The sequence below is a fragment of the Phoxinus phoxinus genome, assembly GCF_949152265.1.
Source record: "Phoxinus phoxinus genome assembly, chromosome: 22".
NCBI classification, from domain to species: Eukaryota; Metazoa; Chordata; class Actinopteri; order Cypriniformes; family Leuciscidae; genus Phoxinus; species Phoxinus phoxinus.
The window spans coordinates 500,001-522,563 of NC_136897.1; the positions used below are offsets into that span (position 1 = coordinate 500,001).

Sequence of the window (22,563 nt, forward strand, 5' to 3'; positions counted from 1 at the left end):
TTCTGTTTATTCTGCTCTCACAATGTAAAACACAACAGACAGCGTTCTCCTGAATGAACAATATCTTCATTTTAGAGAATCATGACGGCACAGACATTACCCAGATCTTTATATTACCTTCAGATTTAGTGACACCGTTCAGTGCTGATGTCTTGGTCTGTGCAGTGATGACCGTCGCTGAGATATAATAACCCAGACTGAGGCGTTGTGAAACTACTCTCAAAGTAAGCTGATAATCACACAGTTGACGGTAGCCATTGACTTCCATAGTAGGGGAAAAATAAAAAGGAAGTCAATGGCAACCGTCAACGGTTTGATCACCAACATCATATTATCTTCTTTTGTGTTCAACAGAAGAAACTATTGCAATCCGACTGTTCTCAGACAGACTCTGGACATGTCGATACTGAGCCGCTTTCCTGAAGGTCATCTTGAGTAACCGTGATGATCAGAGTCTATTTATGGTGAGCTCATGTTTGCCTATTATTACACATTTACCATTGATCAATGAAGAGTGCTTGTGGTGATGTCACAGATGATTAGATCATGCCTTTATAAGGCTGGAGATATTGTGTTCCTAATGGACACATATTTGATCAAGTAATACTAACACTTTCTCCTCTATTCTATCTAAAAAAATAAAATAAAAAAATAAAAAACTATGTTGGACTGAACTGTGAAGGGTCATAGCACTTACATACTGTTGTCCTACTGCTAGTTTAATTGCTTATATTGTTCTCATTTGTAAGTCGCTTTGGATAAAAGTATAAACTCAAGTATAAATATTTTTGTTGACTTATTTTGACTTTAAAATATTTAGAAAAATATTTAGATGAAATTTTATAGATGACATGCATGGTGATATCGCCAATTTCAAATATAATATAGATCAAGAGTTATACTGACATATATTATTATCACATACACACATCCTCTGTATAATTTACTTTTCTGTTTTACATTTTCCTCAATGACCTTGTGCTGATTTGAAACTAAATACATGTTGTGCACATACACTGCATGGAGGAATATGTTAAACAGCGGATGGCAGATCTGTAATGAAACACATCCATTGCCTTTACATATTCTTGGCTCTGTAGTGCAAACACATGTGAGAGAGACTCGTCTTGTCACGCAGTGACAGTGGGCTCCGATTAGCTCTCATTAGCCCCGTTTAGCCTCCCAAATGGCAGAGAGAAAGTGGGAATGATCTCATGTCTGAATCTCAGAGACTGGATTAATGGCCTTTATAGTGATTACATTTCTCTGCCACTCCGGCCATCACAACTCTCCAGCGGCACAGCAGAGCGTTATACTGTGGAGGATAGGTGGATGGGTGGATGATAGATGGATGGGTGATGGGTGGATGATAGATGGATGGGTGATGGGTGGATGATAGATGGATGGATGGATTTATAGATGAATGAATGGATGGAAGGATGAATGGATGGATTTATGGATGGATGTTCCACTGTGGGCTCTACTGTTGGCTCTACTGTTGGCTCTACTGTTGGCTCTACTGTTGGCTCTACTGTTGGCTCTACTGTTGGCACTACTGTTGGCACTACTGTTGGCTCTACTGTTGGCTCTACTGTTGGCACTACTGTTGGCACTACTGTTGGCACTACTGTTGGCTCTACTGTTGGCACTACTGTTGACACTACTGTTGGCTCTACTGTTGGCTCTACTGTTGGCTCTACTGTTGGCTCTACTGTTGGCTCTACTGTTGGCTCTACTGTTGGCACTACTGTTGGCACTACTGTTGGCACTACTGTTGGCTCTACTGTTGGCACTACTGTTGACACTACTGTTGGCTCTACTGTTGGCACTACTGTTGACACTACTGTTGGCTCTACTGTTGGCTCTACTGTTGGCTCTACTGTTGGCTCTACTGTTGGCACTACTGTTGGCACTACTGTTGGCACTACTGTTGGCTCTACTGTTGGCACTACTGTTGACACTACTGTTGGCTCTACTGTTGGCTCTACTGTTGGCTCTACTGTTGGCTCTACTGTTGGCACTACTGTTGGCACTACTGTTGGCACTACTGTTGGCTCTACTGTTGGCACTACTGTTGACACTACTGTTGGCTCTACTGTTGGCTCTACTGTTGGCACTACTGTTGGCACTACTGTTGGCACTACTGTTGGCTCTACTGTTGGCACTACTGTTGACACTACTGTTGGCTCTACTGTTGGCTCTACTGTTGGCTCTACTGTTGGCTCTACTGTTGGCTCTACTGTGGGCACTACTGTTGGCACTACTGTTGGCACTACTGTTGGCTCTACTGTTGGCACTACTGTTGACACTACTGTTGGCTCTACTGTTGGCTCTACTGTTGGCACTACTGTTGGCACTACTGTTGGCACTACTGTTGGCTCTACTGTTGGCACTACTGTTGACACTACTGTTGGCTCTACTGTTGGCTCTACTGTTGGCTCTACTGTTGGCTCTACTGTTGGCACTACTGTTGGCACTACTGTTGGCACTACTGTTGGCTCTACTGTTGGCACTACTGTTGACACTACTGTTGGCTCTACTGTTGGCTCTACTGTTGGCTCTACTGTTGGCTCTACTGTTGGCACTACTGTTGGCACTACTGTTGGCACTACTGTTGGCTCTACTGTTGGCACTACTGTTGACACTACTGTTGGCTCTACTGTTGGCTCTACTGTTGGCTCTACTGTTGGCTCTACTGTTGGCTCTACTGTGGGCACTACTGTTGGCACTACTGTTGGCACTACTGTTGGCTCTACTGTTGGCACTACTGTTGACACTACTGTTGGCTCTACTGTTGGCTCTACTGTTGGCTCTACTGTTGGCTCTACTGTTGGCTCTACTGTTGGCTCTACTGTTGGCACTACTGTTGGCACTACTGTTGGCACTACTGTTGGCTCTACTGTTGGCACTACTGTTGACACTACTGTTGGCTCTACTGTTGGCTCTACTGTTGGCTCTACTGTTGGCTCTACTGTGGGCACTACTGTTGACACTACTGTTGGCTCTACTGTTGGCTCTACTGTTGGCTCTACTGTTGGCTCTACTGTTGGCTCTACTGTGGGCACTACTGTTGACACTACTGTTGGCTCTACTGTTGGCTCTACTGTTGGCTCTACTGTTGACACTACTGTTGGCTCTACTGTTGGCTCTACTGTTGGCACTACTGTTGACACTACTGTTGGCACTACTGTTGGCTCTACTGTTGGCTCTACTGTTGACACTACTGTTGGCACTACTGTTGGCTCTACTGTCGGCACTACTGTTGGCTCTACTGTTGGCTCTACTGTTGGCTCTACTGTTGGCTCTACTGTTGGCTCTACTGTTGGCTCTACTGTTGGCACTACTGTTGGCACTACTGTTGGCTCTACTGTTGACACTACTGTCGGCTCTACTGTCGGCTCTACTGTCGGCTCTACTGTCGGCTCTACTGTCGGCTCTACTGTCGGCTCTACTGTCGGCTCTACTGTCGGCTCTACTGTCGGCTCTACTGTCGGCTCTACTGTTGGCCACTGTATTGAAATGAGTGATATTGAGTGCTGAGATTGGATCTTCTGCGCTTCAGTTTCAGACCTTTAGCTGGAGAACAAGAGCCGATTGAGCGGTCGAGACCTGCAACCGAAGCAACTTTTACCTGATTTAACCCTCATATTCATTTATGTGAATGAATATGTATGAGTGAATGTTCTGTCTGATTAAGTGATGCTAAATAATATTTTTTAGTTTAAATTAAACCAGTTAATGTAGATGTTCCCATTTATCGGTTCTCCAAAATCCAGCAGACCGTTTCCACAGGTTTCCTCAGACGACAGCAAGTGTGTGTGTGCCGTCGCCGCCAGACTCGGTCGGCAGGAGGAAGGAAGCGGAGGTCGTGCTGAGATCCGCAGAGAGCAGACAGGACTTGCTGTGTTTGTCATTAATAGAGGAACGGCAATGCTTCTCCTTTCTTCCATGTCACTGACACACACTCCTCTACACACTCCTGTGTTTCAGCAGAAGCCTTCGGTTTGATGATTGTGACAATCTGTAGTGTTGAGTAAAGACGTGAACACAAGCACGCTTTCACGGACTTTCCATACAAGAAAGAAGTGTACTTCAAGTTCATTTGAAGTAAAGTTCAAGTATATTTAATGTAGTAAGTGTATCAATAATGATATAGTTAAATGTGTACTAGGATACATACTTGAGAAATACTCAATATTTCAGTGTATACTTAATGTGCAAAAATAAATAAATTGTAGTGAGAATGTCTCGGGTTACGACTGTTGCCTTGTTCCCTGAGACTCGCGATGAAGCAAGCCGTCAGCGAGCAAGCCAGGCAGGAGGAGGCGTGGCGACGGGACGCAGTGCCCCGTTCCCTTCCTAGGGGACAGGAGTTACAGTCGAGACCCGGGACGCTCCCTATCGAGGGACCTCGCACTGCGTTGAGGACCACACTTTAGTGAACGAGATATCCACTATGCCACAAGGAGCCCTGCCTGTCCCAGTGTGAAGCTGTCTCTGGCACACTTAGGACAAGAGCACTCGTATACTCGATACAGTAGTATGCATGGATAGTATGTTTACTACATAAAGTATACATGAAAAATATACTTGAAGCTGTCAGCCTTTCTGAAGGGTGCTTTAGTGGAAGTTGTGGAAACTGCTTTTGCTTTAGTATCCAAGTTTAAACTTTGTATTCTTGGAACGTCGCCCGAACAATGGCAATAAAACACAGGAAAACAATTGTGTCATTAAAAAACATCGATCAACTGGTTCTTAATGGTGTAGTTGATGATTCAGGGATTTGAGGGATGTTTCTTGTTCTCTCCAGACGCTGTGAATGTGCAAGCACACACTGACTAGGTGTCTATGACAGCAGACGCTCGCCTCTTACTAGCAGAAAAGATGGAGTTTCACATTAATATTTCAGCGTGAATCTGAATCTATGATGTGTGTGTGTGTGTGTGTGAGAGAGTGAGTGAGTGAGAGTGTGTGTGAGTGTGTGAGTGTGTGAGTGTGTGAGTGTGTGTGTGTGTGTGTGTGTGTGTGTGTGAGTGTGTGAGTGTGTGTGTGTGTGTGTGTGTGTGTGTGTGTGTGTGTGTGTGTGTGTGTGTGTGTGTGTGTGTGTGAGTGTGTGAGTGTGTGAGTGTGTGAGTGAGTGAGTGAGTGAGTGATGTTTTTCAGCAGGAACTGATGAGCACTTATAGACAGAATACGCCATTAAGATTCTGCGCTGCATGTAATAACTCATGTGCTTTTATCGGCCAGCGAGTACACGAGTCCTAAAGCCACGTTACATAACCGTCTCATCATCGTCTCACTGAAACTCTCAGGGGAAGAAGCGCTATATGGAAATGAACGAGAATCAGGATCATGTTTATAATATAATAAGGCAGTGTTGTGCTGTTTTGATCTGTAATGTAATTAGACACTACGTTTAGCATCTTTCTATATTAGTTGATATATTCTCACATGGATATTGCTGCAGACAGGATTATGATGTTTATTGGTGTGTTTATTGCCAAATCACATGTAGAGATGATCAAAGCTTCAAGATCAATATCCCAAAAATGCACATAAAATAGTTGCATGGAAACACAGCTAAAGTAAACATATATACATCTGAGGTGTTTTATCTGCGGAAATGGAGATCAGTTCATTTTAAATTATGAGCTAATTCTAATTCACAAAAAAATGTGATTTGATTTTCCTCATTACAAAATATGTATCACCCCGTAAAACGTGGACACAGGAAGTGACATCATCTAGACTCTTTGATACTTGTGAAGTATTTCTACACTAATTCTTATATCGCCTGCATGCATTAAGCTCAGCCGTCAGTCACTGTGAGAATGATGATGTGTGTGTGTTTCTGTCCAATATCCAAATGTTCTGAGATCAAGATGCATTTACTGGAGAAGCAACATGACTGAAGATATTCAATAAAACATCTATCAGAATGAAGTGAGTTAGTTTTTAAAACAAGAACAAATATCTGCCAATGGAGTCAGAAAAATTATCTTGATTTCTCTTCGAATTAAGTGTGTGTTTCTGACTCCACTGGCAGATATTAGTTCTTGTTTTAAACACAATATCCCTTCCTTTTGATAAATCTGTAAGACTTAATATCAAGTAAATGTATCTTAATCTAATAATTTTTATACATATAAATACTAATAACATCTTTTCTTCAGTGTGTGTGTGTGTCTCTCCTGTGTTTATGAAGTGGACGTGTGGTTCAGGTGTACAGTGCAGAACACATGAGAAATATATGAATAATGGATAAGGCTTATAGACTGAAGAAGATGTTCTGAGCCGTCATTACACTGCATTATTTAATATTATTAATATTGATTTAATAACCCTGATTGCACAGACTGCGTGTTCCCGTCAGTGTGTTTGACCAGCTCTCCGTCCTCCGAGTCTTCACACACACACACACACACACAAACACACAAACACACACACACACACACACACACACACATACAAACGAACGCTGGAGCTCGCTGTGGAAAGCTGGAGCTCGATGAGGAACGCTGGAGCTCGATGACGAACGCTGGAGCTCGCTGTGGAAAGCTGGAGCTCGATGAGGAACGCTGGAGCTCGATGACGAACGCTGGAGCTCGATGACGAACGCTGGAGCTCGCTGAGGAACGCTGGAGCTCGCTGACGAACGCTGGAGCTCGATGACGAACGCTGGAGCTCGCTGAGGAACGCTGGAGCTCGCTGAGGAACGCTGGAGCTCGCTGAGGAACGCTGGAGCTCGATGAGGAATGCTGGAGCTCGCTGAGGAACGCTGGAGCTCGCTGAGGAACGCTGGAGCTCGATGAGGAACGCTGGAGCTCGATGAGGAACGCTGGAGCTCGATGAGGAACGCTGGAGCTCGCTGACGAACGCTGGAGCTCGATGAGGAACGCTGGAGCTCGCTGAGGAACGCTGGAGCTCGCTGACGAACGCTGGAGCTCGATGAGGAACGCTGGAGCTCGCTGACGAACGATGGAGCTCGCTGAGGAACGCTGGAGCTCACTGACGAACGATGGAGCTCGCTGACGAACGCTGGAGCTCGATGAGGAACGCTGGAGCTCGCTGAGGAACGCTGGAGCTCGATGAGGAACGCTGGAGCTCGCTGACGAACGATGGAGCTCGCTGAGGAACGCTGGAGCTCGCTGAGGAACGATGGAGCTCTCTGACGAACGCTGGAGCTCGATGAGGAACGCTGGAGCTCGCTGAGGAATGCTGGAGCTCGATGAGGAACGCTGGAGCTCACTGAGGAACGCTGGAGCTCGATGAGGAACGCTGGAGCTCGATGAGGAACGCTGGAGCTCGCTGACGAACGCTGGAGCTCGATGAGGAACGCTGGAGCTCGCTGAGGAACGCTGGAGCTCGCTGACGAACGCTAGATCTCGCTGAGGAACGCTGGAGCTCGCTGAGGAACGCTGGAGCTCGCTGAGGAACGCTGGAGCTCGCTGAGGAACGATGGAGCTCGCTGAGGAACGCTGGAGCTCGATGAGGAACGCTGGAGCTCGCTGAGGAAGGCTGGAGCTCGCTGAGGAACGATGGAGCTCGCTGACGAACGATGGAGTTCGCTGACAAACGCTGGAGCTCGCTGACAAACGATGGAGCTCGCTGAGGAACGCTGGAGCTCGCTGAGGAACGATGGAGCTCGCTGGCGAACGATGGAGCTCGCTGACGAACGCTGGAGCTCGCTGACGAACGATGGAGCTCGATGAGGAACGCTGGAGCTCGCTGACGAACGATGGAGCTCGCTGACGAACGCTGGAGCTCGCTGACGAACGATGGAGCTCGCTGACGAACGATGGAGCTCGCTGACAAACACTGGAGCTCGCTGAGGAACGCTGGAGCTCGCTGACAAACGCTGGAGCTCGCTGACGAACGCTGGAGCTCGCTGACGAACGCTGGAGCTCGCTGAGGAACGCTGGAGCTCGCTGAGGAACGCTGGAGCTCGCTGAGGAACGCTGGAGCTCGCTGACGAACGCTAGATCTCGCTGACGAACGCTGGAGCTCGCTGAGGAACGCTGGAGCTCGCTGAGGAACGCTGGAGCTCGCTGAGGAACGATGGAGCTCGCTGAGGAACGCTGGAGCTCGATGAGGAACGCTGGAGCTCGCTGAGGAAGGCTGGAGCTCGCTGAGGAACGATGGAGCTCGCTGACGAACGATGGAGTTCGCTGACAAACGCTGGAGCTCGCTGACAAACGATGGAGCTCGCTGAGGAACGCTGGAGCTCGCTGAGGAACGATGGAGCTCGCTGGCGAACGATGGAGCTCGATGAGGAACGCTGGAGCTCGCTGAGGAATGCTGGAGCTCGATGAGGAACGCTGGAGCTCGCTGAGGAACGCTGGAGCTCGATGAGGAACGCTGGAGCTCGATGAGGAACGCTGGAGCTCGCTGACGAACGCTGGAGCTCGATGAGGAACGCTGGAGCTCGCTGAGGAACGCTGGAGCTCGCTGACGAACGCTAGATCTCGCTGAGGAACGCTGGAGCTCGCTGAGGAACGCTGGAGCTCGCTGAGGAACGCTGGAGCTCGCTGAGGAACGATGGAGCTCGCTGAGGAACGCTGGAGCTCGATGAGGAACGCTGGAGCTCGCTGAGGAAGGCTGGAGCTCGCTGAGGAACGATGGAGCTCGCTGACGAACGATGGAGTTCGCTGACAAACGCTGGAGCTCGCTGACAAACGATGGAGCTCGCTGAGGAACGCTGGAGCTCGCTGAGGAAGGCTGGAGCTCGCTGAGGAACGATGGAGCTCGCTGACGAACGATGGAGTTCGCTGACAAACGCTGGAGCTCGCTGACAAACGATGGAGCTCGCTGAGGAACGCTGGAGCTCGCTGAGGAACGATGGAGCTCGCTGGCGAACGATGGAGCTCGCTGACGAACGCTGGAGCTCGCTGACGAACGATGGAGCTCGATGAGGAACGCTGGAGCTCGCTGACGAACGATGGAGCTCGCTGACGAACGCTGGAGCTCGCTGACGAACGATGGAGCTCGCTGACGAACGATGGAGCTCGCTGACAAACACTGGAGCTCGCTGAGGAACGCTGGAGCTCGCTGACAAACGCTGGAGCTCGCTGACGAACGCTGGAGCTCGCTGACGAACGCTGGAGCTCGCTGAGGAACGCTGGAGCTCGCTGAGGAACGCTGGAGCTCGCTGAGGAACGCTGGAGCTCGCTGACGAACGCTAGATCTCGCTGACGAACGCTGGAGCTCGCTGAGGAACGCTGGAGCTCGCTGAGGAACGCTGGAGCTCGCTGAGGAACGATGGAGCTCGCTGAGGAACGCTGGAGCTCGATGAGGAACGCTGGAGCTCGCTGAGGAAGGCTGGAGCTCGCTGAGGAACGATGGAGCTCGCTGACGAACGATGGAGTTCGCTGACAAACGCTGGAGCTCGCTGACAAACGATGGAGCTCGCTGAGGAACGCTGGAGCTCGCTGAGGAACGATGGAGCTCGCTGGCGAACGATGGAGCTCGCTGACGAACGATGGAGCTCGCTGACGAACGATGGAGCTCGCTGACGAACGATGGAGCTCGCTGACAAACACTGGAGCTCGCTGAGGAACGCTGGAGCTCGCTGACAAACGCTGGAGCTCGCTGACGAACGCTGGAGCTCGCTGAGGAACGCTGGAGCTCGCTGAGGAACGCTGGAGCTCGCTGAGGAACGCTGGAGCTCGCTGAGGAACGCTGGAGCTCGCTGAGGAACGCTGGAGCTCGCTGACGAACGCTAGATCTCGCTGACGAACGCTGGAGCTCGCTGAGGAATGCTGGAGCTCGCTGAGGAACGCTGGAGCTCGCTGAGGAACGATGGAGCTCGCTGAGGAACGCTGGAGCTCGATGAGGAACGCTGGAGCTCGCTGAGGAACGCTGGAGCTCGCTGAGGAAGGCTGGAGCTCGCTGAGGAAGGCTGGAGCTCGCTGACGAACGATGGAGTTCGCTGACAAACGCTGGAGCTCGCTGACAAACGATGGAGCTCGCTGAGGAACGCTGGAGCTCGCTGAGGAACGATGGAGCTCGCTGGCGAACGATGGAGCTCGCTGACGAACGATGGAGCTCGCTGACGAACGATGGAGCTCGCTGACGAACGATGGAGCTCGCTGACGAACGATGGAGCTCGCTGACAAACGCTGGAGCTCGCTGAGGAACGCTGGAGCTCGCTGACAAACGCTGGAGCTCGCTGACGAACGCTGGAGCTCGCTGAGGAACGCTGGAGCTCGCTGAGGAACGCTGGAGCTCGCTGAGGAACGCTGGAGCTCGCTGACGAACGCTGGAGCTCGCTGAGGAACGCTGGAGCTCGCTGAGGAACGCTGGAGCTCGCTGAGGAACGCTGGAGCTCGATGAGGAACGCTGGAGCTCGCTGAGGAACGCTGGAGCTCGCTGAGGAACGCTGGAGCTCGATGAGGAACGCTGGAGCTCGCTGAGGAACGCTGGAGCTCGCTGAGGAACGATGGAGCTCGCTGGCGAACGATGGAGCTCGCTGACGAACGATGGAGCTCGCTGACGAACGATGGAGCTCGCTGACGAACGATGGAGCTCGCTGACGAACGATGGAGCTCGCTGACGAACGATGGAGCTCGCTGACGAACGATGGAGCTCGCTGACGAACGATGGAGCTCGCTGACGAACGATGGAGCTCGCTGACAAACACTGGAGCTCGCTGAGGAACGCTGGAGCTCGCTGACAAACGCTGGAGCTCGCTGACAAACGATGGAGCTCGCTGAGGAACGCTGGAGCTCGCTGAGGAACGCTGGAGCTCGCTGACGAACGCTGGAGCTCGCTGAGGAACGCTGGAGCTCGCTGAGGAACGCTGGAGCTCGCTGAGGAACGCTGGAGCTCGATGAGGAACGCTGGAGCTCGCTGAGGAACGCTGGAGCTCGCTGAGGAACGCTGGAGCTCGATGAGGAACGCTGGAGCTCGCTGAGGAACGCTGGAGCTCGCTGAGGAACGATGGAGCTCGCTGGCGAACGATGGAGCTCGCTGACGAACGATGGAGCTCGCTGACGAACGATGGAGCTCGCTGACGAACGATGGAGCTCGCTGACGAACGATGGAGCTCGCTGACGAACGATGGAGCTCGCTGACGAACGATGGAGCTCGCTGACGAACGATGGAGCTCGCTGACGAACGATGGAGCTCGCTGACGAACACTGGAGCTCGCTGAGGAACGCTGGAGCTCGCTGACAAACGCTGGAGCTCGCTGACAAACGATGGAGCTCGCTGAGGAACGCTGGAGCTCGCTGACGAACGCTGGAGCTCGCTGAGGAACGCTGGAGCTCGCTGAGGAACGCTGGAGCTCGCTGAGGAACGCTGGAGCTCGCTGAGGAACGCTGGAGCTCGCTGACGAACGCTGGAGCTCGATGAGGAACGCTGGAGCTCGCTGAGGAACGCTGGAGCTCGCTGACGAACGCTGGAGCTCGCTGAGGAACGCTGGAGCTCGCTGAGGAACGCTGGAGCTCGCTGACGAACGCTGGAGCTCGATGAGGAACGCTGGAGCTCGCTGAGGAACGCTGGAGCTCGCTGACGAACGCTGGAGCTCGCTGAGGAACGCTGGAGCTCGCTGAGGAACGCTGGAGCTCGCTGAGGAACGCTGGAGCTCGCTGAGGAACGCTGGAGCTCGCTGAGGAACGCTGGAGCTCGATGAGGAACGCTAGATCTCGCTGAGGAACGCTGGAGCTCGATGACGAACGCTGGAGCTCGATGAGGAACGCTGGAGCTCGCTGAGGAACGCTGGAGCTCGCTGAGGAACGCTGGAGCTCGCTGAGGAACGCTGGAGCTCGCTGACGAACGCTGATGACGAACGCTGGAGCTCGATGAGGAACGCTGGAGCTCGATGAGGAACGCTGGAGCTCGATGAGGAACGCTGGAGCTCGCTGAGGAACGCTGGAGCTCGATGAGGAACGCTGGAGCTCGCTGACGAACGCTGATGACGAACGCTGATGACAAACGCTGGAGCTCGATGATGAACGCTGGAGCTCGCTGAGGAACGCTGGAGCTCGATGAGGAACGCTGGAGCTCGATGACGAACGCTGGAGCTCGATGAGGAATTTTCTGCAATAATATATAAAAAAAAGTAATGCTCTGTTTACTTCCTGTCTCTATGAAGCCCCTCCTTCTGAAAAGCTCTGATTGGTCGGCTGGAGCAGTGTGTTGTGATTGGTCGAGGGCTTCGAGTGTGTTTGGGAAATGTCCCGCCCCTTACCATAACCGCCAGTTTAACACACTACTGATGAACTCAACCAGGCCCCACCCCTTTATTCTGCGCATTAATTATTCAAATGAGGAGTATTGTGACGTGTTCGTTCCTGGAGGAAACTCAAGCCTGAGAAGCGTGAGCCGTGCGAAAGCCGTGTCTTCAGACGTGTTTAATAATGAAGCGTCACTCACGACACCATGAGCCTGAGCGAAACATGAAGCCAGACCTCCTCAGTGACAGCGCTTCATCTGTCGGCACATGCCACTCTCTCCACTGAAGCTCACGCACTATGAATAGCCTTGATATATGAAGACGAAATCCTGGGAGATCGTCAATGAAGACTAACTCTACCATTCAAAGCCATAAACTGATTTACAGCACTAAACGCGTGACAATAACCAAAGTGCTCAGTGTTTGCTGATGTTAAACATGTCTTCAGTAATGCTGAGGAGTTTACAGATGCACACACAAAACTCTCCGTTATGAGGAAACTGAGCCATGGTTACCGTTGCTAACACAGAAACTCCCACAGGAATCAACCAGAGATTTCCAGCACATGATGACAGAACAATTCCTGTAGTTTTGCTCCTCCGCGTTTGTTTGATTATTTTTAACAACAATTAAAGGTACAATATGTAAGAACTTTGTAATAAAATATCCACAAATCACTCGCACAGTGTGATATATTTCCTGAAGTTGTGTACTTACAATATCTCAAAAGTTCCCAAAGATTTTTCATTTCAGAGAAATTCCCATTTTAAATAATGGCTCGTCCCTGTTCACTGTCGCCTGTCACTGACGTTATATCCGCGCTATCCCTGTTTCCGCTCGCTCGTTCTGCCATAGTAACCATGGCGATAGACGTGGACAATGACGTTACGTCTAGCGGCGCTCACGCTGTTGTTGTTTTGTTCAAACATTACGGACCATGGCAAGCAAAAGGAGAACTAAACCGAGGATCAATATCAGCGTGGCGTTTTCGAGATGCCGAGAGCTAGCGTCCGAGAGCTAGCGTCCGAGAGCTAGCGTCCGCGACTAACTTCCACTCGACAGAGACGCTCTTGCATGAGCTTTATTAGACAGGTGACTAAATGTACATAGAACTAATCAATGTTATATAGTTCAACATGATGAAATGTTAGAATATGATCAGTATGTTGTTCTAATGTTGATCTAGCTTACTGCTGTTGCTGCTAGTCTCATACAGACAAACTAACACACAGAATAACATTATGACTTTAACACACTCAAGTGTAGTTTAGTGTGATAGTGTAGAGCGAGTGAACAGCGCTGTGTTACCTCACACACTTCATCCGTCTCATAAACTGTCCTGTGAGAGTAATTCAGCATTGCGGGTACGTTAGTTCGGTAGGGTTAAATGTCCTTATTACTCTTTATCCGCTGGCCTCGCATGTAAGCGCAAAATATGTATGTAAATATTTAGGTTTCTGGCAGTGTAGCGAGACTCGAGTGGGCGGAGCTAAATAACTATTTTTGGCTTGTCGTGACTCTAATTGGTGGGGTTTTCTGCACAGCATCATGGGTAATGTAGTTTTCAACATGATTTCAGCTTTTAAACATGATCATTTTAAAAATAAATTGAAATAAGGCCGGCTGACAGTTCAACGGACGCGATCGATGAACAGCTCGTGGCTCACACACCGTCTCTAATGCTTCAGCGGGATCTGTCTCACTCTATACACTGTTGCAAAGCAGCTTTACAGAAAATTACCGTTTATAATATCTTAACATCTTCATGCCATTTTACAGATTTGATGATAATATAATTACATTTTGTGACAAAATAAAAAAGGCAATTATATATCTTTACATGGGTATACTGTGAATAAAGTAGGAAGTATTACATTATTTATCCAACTTTCAATACATCCCTTTACGTTATTATACACAGACACAACTACGTTCTGCTTTGGTTCTGAGTTACTGTGTGTCTGTGAAACTATCAGGTCTTCTTGTTTTTGAGCATTAAGTCCAGTCCACATTTAATGAGATTGGGTTAGTTCTTCCACACCGGTTTGAGACTGTGGGATTATAAATCTAAGATTTACGCGTCCCTGAACAGCACAACATGACCTGTGATTGGTCAATCCTCATGTCAGTCAAACAGACTCTGAGTGGGCGGTTCTTGCAGAGAATACGATCCGCTGATGAAAGGTTTGAGTATTATATAGCGTTATATAGCGTCCAGTGTGTATGGTAGGAGTGTGAAGATCTCAGCGCAGACTCGCGGCCCAGGCCAGCACTGCAGCCGCGTGGAGCCGGGAATAACCCAAAGGATTATTATGAGTGTGGACGCCTGGGTCCAGGAGCGTGGGAGCCGATCTCTGCGATGATGTCATCCACAGGAAGTGCTCTCCAAGGAGCCGGGTCTGGGTCACATGTCTGGGATTCCTCCGGACGGTGGCTCTCCTCACGGGAACACACTGGCCCATTGGACACGCCGTGTCAGATTCCGGTGGAGCAGGCGCTGGTGGAGCTGAGAGGCGTAACACTGACTCCACGCTTCCTGAACTCCCCAATGCTGCCGAAGCACACGGATGAAGGAACGCTTGCCAAACGTGGCACTATTAAATTAAACTTCACATTTAAATTAAAGACAACAGAGTAAAACATTTGTTCAAAGTATACAATTTGAAAGTGTAGATGTGAATCTTCAAGCTACAATGGATCATTATAGTTAATCCACAAACACATCAACATTCTGTCATCATCAATCCCTCAACCGAGCAGCCAGTGCTCACGAAACCACGAGACCACGAGACCTCGAGACCACACGACACCACGAGACCTCGAGACCACACGACACCACGAAACCACGAAACCACGAAACCTCGAGACCACACGACACCACGAAACCACGAGACCTCGAGACCACACGACACCACGAAACCACGAGACCTCGAGACCACACGACACCACGAAACCACGAGACGTCGAGACCACACGACACCACGAAACCACGAGACCTCGAGACCACACGACACCACGAAACCACGAAACCACGAAACCTCGAGACCACACGACACCATGAAACCACGAGACCTCGAGACCACACGACACCACGAAACCACGAGACCTCGAGACCACACGACACCACGAAACCACGAGACGTCGAGACCACACGACACCACGAAACCACGAGACGTCGAGACCACACGACACCACGAGACCTCGAGACGTCGAGACCACACGACACCACGAAACCACGAGACGTCGAGACCACACGACACCACGAGACCTCGAGACCACACGACACCACGAAACCACGAGACGTCGAGACCACACGACACCACGAAACCACGAGACGTCGAGACCACACGACACCACGAGACCTCGAGACCACACGACACCACGAAACCACGAGACCTCGAGACCACACGACACCTCGAGACCACACGACACCACGAGACCTCGAGACCACACGACACCACGACACCACGAGACCTCGAGACCACACGACACCACGAGACCTCGAGACCACACGACACCACGAAACCACGAAACCACGAGACCACACGACACCACGAGACCTCGAGACCACACGACACCACGAAACCACGAGACCTCGAGACCACACGACACCACGAGACCTCGAGACCACACGACACCACGAAACCACGAAACCACAAGACCTCGAGACCACACGACACCACGAAACCTCGAGACCACACAACACCACGAGACCTCGAGACCACACGACACCACGAGACCTCGAGACCACACGACACCACACGGGACAGAGTGTTTGGGAAAACTATTCCTTTAACACCCATTAACTTAAAGGATTATATCACTTTCAAATAAAGATTTCCTGATAATGTCCCACGTCATCCACGATGTTCACGTCTTTCTCTCTCCAGTGGAACAGAAATGCAGGTGTGTGAGGAACACACTCCAGATGTTCTCCATATAGTGTCTTCAATGGTCCAGCGGGTCGAAGGTCCAGATGTGAGTTTCAGCTTCAAAGTCTCTCTCGATCCAGCCGAGGAACAAGAGTCTCATATCCTGGAGTGTGTTCCTCACAAACCTGCATTTCTGTTCGTCTTGGATGGCGTGGGGGAGAGTACATTATCAGGAATTTTTTATTTGAAAGTGAACTAATCCTTTAAGGGATTTTGTCTTCTTTTTTTTTTTTGTCTGCAGTGCTGAAAGACTTTAGTAAAGAGTAAAGAAGTGAATCTCCTACAGCTGTAGATGCAGAAGTAAGCTCAGCGCTGATGGAGACACGGCCGCGTGTGACCCGGTCCGCTGATGCGTGAGCAGTCGTGTGCGGTTACAGCGCCGGAAACAGCCGATTACTGTAATAAGCGGACCGGAGTCGGGTTTCGGGCTCTCCGGGACACGGACACACACTGCTGCCACTCAACACACGAACTGGACATCCAGAAGATGTAAACATTGATCAGTTTTGTTCTAGGAAGAGATCTTTACGAGATTAAGAGTGTTGACACTTGGCAGGTTTGGTTTCGATTAAATCAAACACGGTTGTGATTGCTTTGTTAGTGCGCACTGTAAACCCGAATAAGTTGGCAGAACTCAAAACATTTAATCAATTGCCTCAAATGTTTTAAGTTCTGAAATTCAAAGTTTAAGTCAGCAGAACTAGCATATTTATATTTTGTACTTAAACATTTCAAGTTAAGAACAATTCAAATGTTTGAGTACACTAATTCATACAATTAACTTCAAACTTTCATGTAATCTCAATGTGAACACTTTTATTAGTATAAATTTAACTAGCTTTAACAAGCTAATCCGCTAACGTACTAATTTGTTAACACATTAGCAATAGTGTTATACAGAAGCACTTGCTGTATTAGAGCAACAATATAAAGGTATTAGACAAAGGGGGACTGGAGCGCTGCTGGTATCCCTTGTATCCTCTGGTGCTCTTGGAAGGGTTAAAGGTTAGAGAAGAATTGGAAAAAATACAAGTCCAGGCACTCAATAGGATGCAAAAGTTAAAAAGCCTTTATTATTTGGCCTAAAACGTTTTAGCCCAAATAATAAAGGCTTTTTAACTTTTGCATCCTATTGAGTGCCTGGACTTGAATATAAAGGTATTATTTGCTCTCAGATCAAGCTCATGATCATAACTCTCCTAACACCAACAGAAATTCTTCTAAATTAGCATAACAAAACATTAATCACTACTAAATCTCCCACTTAACATTAATCTTGCACAAAAAATGCAAGATCCATAGCCATCGGCAAATCATGCTGGGAAATAGACATCCGAGACGTTTCAGTGAAACTTAAGTTTGTCTAAATTAAAAGAAATAATTTCATAAAACTGAATGAAACAGTTCAGTTTACTTTACTAATATTCAATATTCAAGTTTGTTTTTAAATACAAAAAAAAGACTGAGTATGAATGTTCATCAAAAATGATGGTGTTCAGTCCATGAAGAGAAAAGGGAAGAAAAAAACTTAATTTAGTCTTCAGGGAAATCCAGGAAACTTGACAAACGCATATGCAGTTCTGGCCTACCCAATCAGAACACTCTTTTCCTCACAACTCACATGACTCTTTTTACTCTGTTTCCAGGTATGAAACGATAACCTGTATTTTTAATTCAGTCTCACTTCCTGATGAATCTGCATAGGTTTGTAACTCATTTGCATAATGCCAGCCTCTGGTGCTGATTGGCTGAGCAGCGTCTCTTAGCTCCGCCCTCAAACACTGTAGTGTATCTGAGACTGGAAGAGTTCGGTTCGTGTTGTTCGTGTGGAGAAGACGCTGTGTTCTGAGATCGAGACGGTAAAACCCACGCCATCGTTACTGTTCGTATCACTGTGATCAAGAGCTGAGATTCAGATATGATAATGAGCGTTTGCTTTCTGACCAATCACAGCAGAGCAGCTCTCAGAGAGGCGGGGCTTAGAGAGACTGAATCTTCATATGAAGCGTTTCAGAGACTGAGAGAGAAGAGCTGACGCTGGAGATCATGAGGACATTACTGTGTTTATGAGCTTGATGAATGTGAGCCTGTGGAGGAGATCACATCAGGAGCCAAGAATAGAAACACTTTAAGATCATGGTAAGCATTGTGTTCATATCGCCCACCTCTAATACCCCTTTTCCACCAAGGCAGAGCTGGTGCTGGTTCGGAGCCAGAGCCTAGTTTCAAATCGGTTCTTTGTTTTTCGACCACCAAAGCACCAGCTCCGAACCAGGAAAAGTGGTTCTTAAGTAGCACCGAAACATTGCTGGGCTAGAGTAAGAACCGCTTGCGTCAGGGGCTGGGGGCGGGGTAATCGTGACCAACAAGACGAAAAGAAACTTGTGACCGCCATTTTTTAAAATAGCTGCTAATCGAGCTAATAGCTGCTAATCGAGCTAATAGCTGCTCGATTGTAATCTCCGTCTATGCAAGTTACGGCGAGCTGCACGAACGCGTTTGATTCGCCGTGTTTGGATGCCGATGTAGGTTCGCAAAGCCATGAGCATCATTAGTAACGCAACGAACGCCATTGTTGATGTAAGACTTGTTCGAGATGCATCGGAGCGGCGCGGACCGATCAGAGCTCCGGGAGTATTTGGAGAGCATACGACTCCTTGTGCTTCTGGATCGCTTTCGCAGTGCTTTAATGTCACACGGCGATCGGTCTGCGTGAAGCCGAACCATCTCGAACAAGCCTGGTGTGTTTTTGTTTGGCGCTGCCGCGCTAGCGTTGCTGGGCAACATGAGATGTATACACAGTGACGTAAGATCTGGCTCTGTTTTGGCGCTCTAGCCTGTGGAAAGGCAAACCGGTTCTTAGAAGAACCGTCAGTAGAACCAACTCCGAACCGGCTCTAGCTCTAGCTCTGGACCAGCACCTGCTTCTTGTTGGTGGAAAAGGGGTATAAGCCACTTCAACAGGAGCTACACAACACATAATAATGTAGAACCTAGATTGTGTTTAAATATTCAGAATGTCTTCTGCCAGGTTATAACAGCAGAAGCTCCTGCGTCACTTCATGCTTTAGAGTCAGACCGTTGATGCCCTGCAATGATCCAACTTTACGAGAAGTGAATCAAAAATTAAATTAGGACCCAAATCACATCAGAAGAATAAATGCGATGGCTGCAAAAAGAAAGGATCTGCTGTGGCTTCGGTCACTTGAGCGTGAACAAAAGCGCAGTTGAACAAGGTTACATCTTCCATTTGCAGATATCCGACGGCATAACCACATCTAGATCGGCCTCGATCGCTCATCTCCCGTGGCGAGATCATATCACTCTTAAACTATACATGGATCTAATAAAGAGGCGTAACTGGAAAAAGCTTTGTCCTTGGACGTGTGTGTGTGTGTGTGTGTGTGTGTGTGAGTCACATCTGCTATAACGTTATTCTGCCATCCATCAATGATTTAAAAGCTCTCTGGTTTCTAACACTCACGGTCAGACTGCCAGCCTCACGTCCACTTACAGCAGTGTGTGTGTGTGTGTGTGTGTGTGTGTGTGTGTGTGTGTGTGTGTGTGTGTGTGTGTGTGTGTGTGTGTGTGTGTGTGTGACTGCCAGCCTCACGTCCACTTACAGCAGTGTGTGTGTGTGTGTGTGTGTGTGTGTGTGTGTGTGTGTGTGTGTGACTGCCAGCCTCACGTCCACTTACAGCAGTGTGTGTGTGTGTGTGTGTGTGTGTGTGTGATTGCCAGCCTCACGTCCACTTACAGCAGTGTGTGTGTGAGTGTGTGTGTGTGTGTGTGTGTGTGTGTGTGTGTGTGTGTGTGTATGTGTGTGTGCGTGACGTGGTCCTGCGCTCATCGACCCGCGTGTGTGAAGTGCATCTCCTGCTTTTATAGGGCTGATGTGATATGAAAGTTGTCTTTAAAACAATATTGCACATAACCAGAGCGTAATAAACATCATCCTAATGAGACAATGCAGGAAAATCAATAGTTTCCAGTTACTCTGAGAGCCTGAGTGGTGTTTTCTGGAGTCAGCGAGGACGCCTCGGGGGAATGTGGTTTCGCTGAGAGGATCGCCTCAAACAAGTCTTTCATATCGAGCCGTTACGTTTCAGGATACGTCTACGCCTGTACGTCTACAGTGATCAGGATACGTCTACGTCTGTACGTCTACAGTAATCAGGATACGTCTACGTCTGTACGTCTACAGTAATCAGGATACGTCTACGCCTGTACGTCTACAGTAATCAGGATACGTCTACGCCTGTACGTCTACAGTAATCAGGATACGTCTACGTCTGTACGTCTACAGTGATCAGGATACGTCTACGTCTGTACGTCTACAGTGATCAGGATACGTCTACGTCTGTACGTCTACAGTAATCAGGATACGTCTACGTCTGTACGTCTACAGCAATCAGGATACGTCTACGTCTGTACGTCTACAGTGATCAGGATACGTCTACGTCTGTACGTCTACAGCAATCAGGATACGTCTACGTCTGTACGTCTACAGCAATCAGGATACGTCTACGTCTGTACGTCTACAGTGATCCGGATACGTCTACGTCTGTACGTCTACAGTAATCAGGATACGTCTACGTCTGTACGTCTACAGTAATCAGGATACGTCTACGTCTGTACGTCTACAGTGATCAGGATACGTCTACGTCTGTACGTCTACAGCAATCAGGATACGTCTACGTCTGTACGTCTACAGCAATCAGGATACGTCTACGTCTGTACGTCTACAGTGATCCGGATACGTCTACGTCTGTACGTCTACAGTAATCAGGATACGTCTACGTCTGTACGTCTACAGTAATCAGGATACGTCTACGTCTGTACGTCTACAGTGATCCGGATACGTCTACGTCTGTACGTCTACAGTAATCAGGATACGTCTACGTCTGTACGTCTACAGTGATCAGGATACGTCTACGTCTGTACGTCTACAGTAATCCGGATACGTCTACGTCTGTACGTCTACAGTAATCCGGATACGTCTACGTCTGTACGTCTACAGTAATCAGGATACGTCTACGTCTGTACGTCTACAGTAATAAGGATACGTCTACGCCTGTACGTCTACAGTGATCAGGATACGTCTACGTCTGTACGTCTACAGTAATCAGGATACGTCTACGCCTGTACATCTACAGCAATCAGGATACGTCTACGTCTGTACGTCTACAGTAATAAGGATACGTCTACGCCTGTACGTCTACAGTGATCAGGATACGTCTACGTCTGTACGTCTACAGTGATCAGGATACGTCTACGTCTGTACGTCTACAGTAATAAGGATACGTCTACGTCTGTACGTCTACAGTGATCCGGATACGTCTACGTCTGTACGTCTACAGTAATCAGGATACGTCTACGTCTGTACGTCTACAGTGATCAGGATACGTCTACGTCTGTACGTCTACAGTAATCCGGATACGTCTATGCCTGTACATCTACAGCAATCAGGATACGTCTACGTCTGTACATCTACAGTAATCAGGATACGTCTACGTCTGTACGTCTACAGTAATAAGGATACGTCTACGCCTGTACATCTACAGCAATCAGGATACGTCTACGTCTGTACATCTACAGCAATCAGGATACGTCTACGTCTGTACATCTACAGCAATCAGGATATGTCTACGTCTGTACGTCTACAGTAATCCGGATACGTCTACGCCTGTACATCTACAGCAATCAGGATACGTCTACGTCTGTACATCTACAGCAATCAGGATATGTCTACGTCTGTACATCTACAGCAATCAGGATACGTCTACGTCTGTACGTCTACAGTAATAAGGATACGTCTACGTCTGTACGTCTACAGTAATCAGGATACGTCTACGTCTGTACGTCTACAGTAATCCGGATACGTCTACGCCTGTACATCTACAGCAATCAGGATACGTCTACGTCTGTACATCTACAGCAATCAGGATATGTCTACGTCTGTACGTCTACAGTAATCAGGATACGTCTACGTCTGTACGTCTACAGTAATAAGGATACGTCTACGCCTGTACGTCTACAGTGATCAGGATACGTCTACGTCTGTACATCTACAGCAATCAGGATATGTCTACGTCTGTACGTCTACAGTAATCCGGATACGTCTACGTCTGTACGTCTACAGTAATCAGGATACGTCTACGCGTGTGTGAAGTGCATCTCCTGCTTTTATAGGGCTGATGTGATATGAAAGTTGTCTTTAAAACAATATTGCACATAACCAGAGCGTAATAAACATCATCCTAATGAGACAATGCAGGAAAATCAATAGTTTCCAGTTACTCTGAGAGCCTGAGTGGTGTTTTCTGGAGTCAGCGAGGACGCCTCGGGGGAATGTGGTTTCGTGAGGCGTTCTGCTGAGAGGATCGCCTCAAACAAGTCTTTCATATTGAGCCGTTACGTTTCAGGATACGTCTATGTCTGTACGTCTACAGTAAT

At 48.8% G+C, this 22,563-nt stretch overlaps 1 protein-coding gene across 1 annotated transcript in view; it reads left to right on the plus strand.

The window, feature by feature from the left end:
- Window positions 1–19,471, plus strand: part of dusp7 (dual specificity phosphatase 7) — a 52,434-nt gene extending 32,963 nt beyond the window's left edge. Inside the window, exons 4-7 of the mRNA XM_079596751.1 lie at window positions 355–464; window positions 16,349–16,596; window positions 17,754–18,246; window positions 19,139–19,471. The gene's annotated coding sequence lies outside the window, so the exon portion shown is untranslated. The remainder of the gene's footprint in view (window positions 1–354; window positions 465–16,348; window positions 16,597–17,753; window positions 18,247–19,138) is intronic.
- Window positions 19,472–22,563: the final 3,092 nt, after the last annotated feature.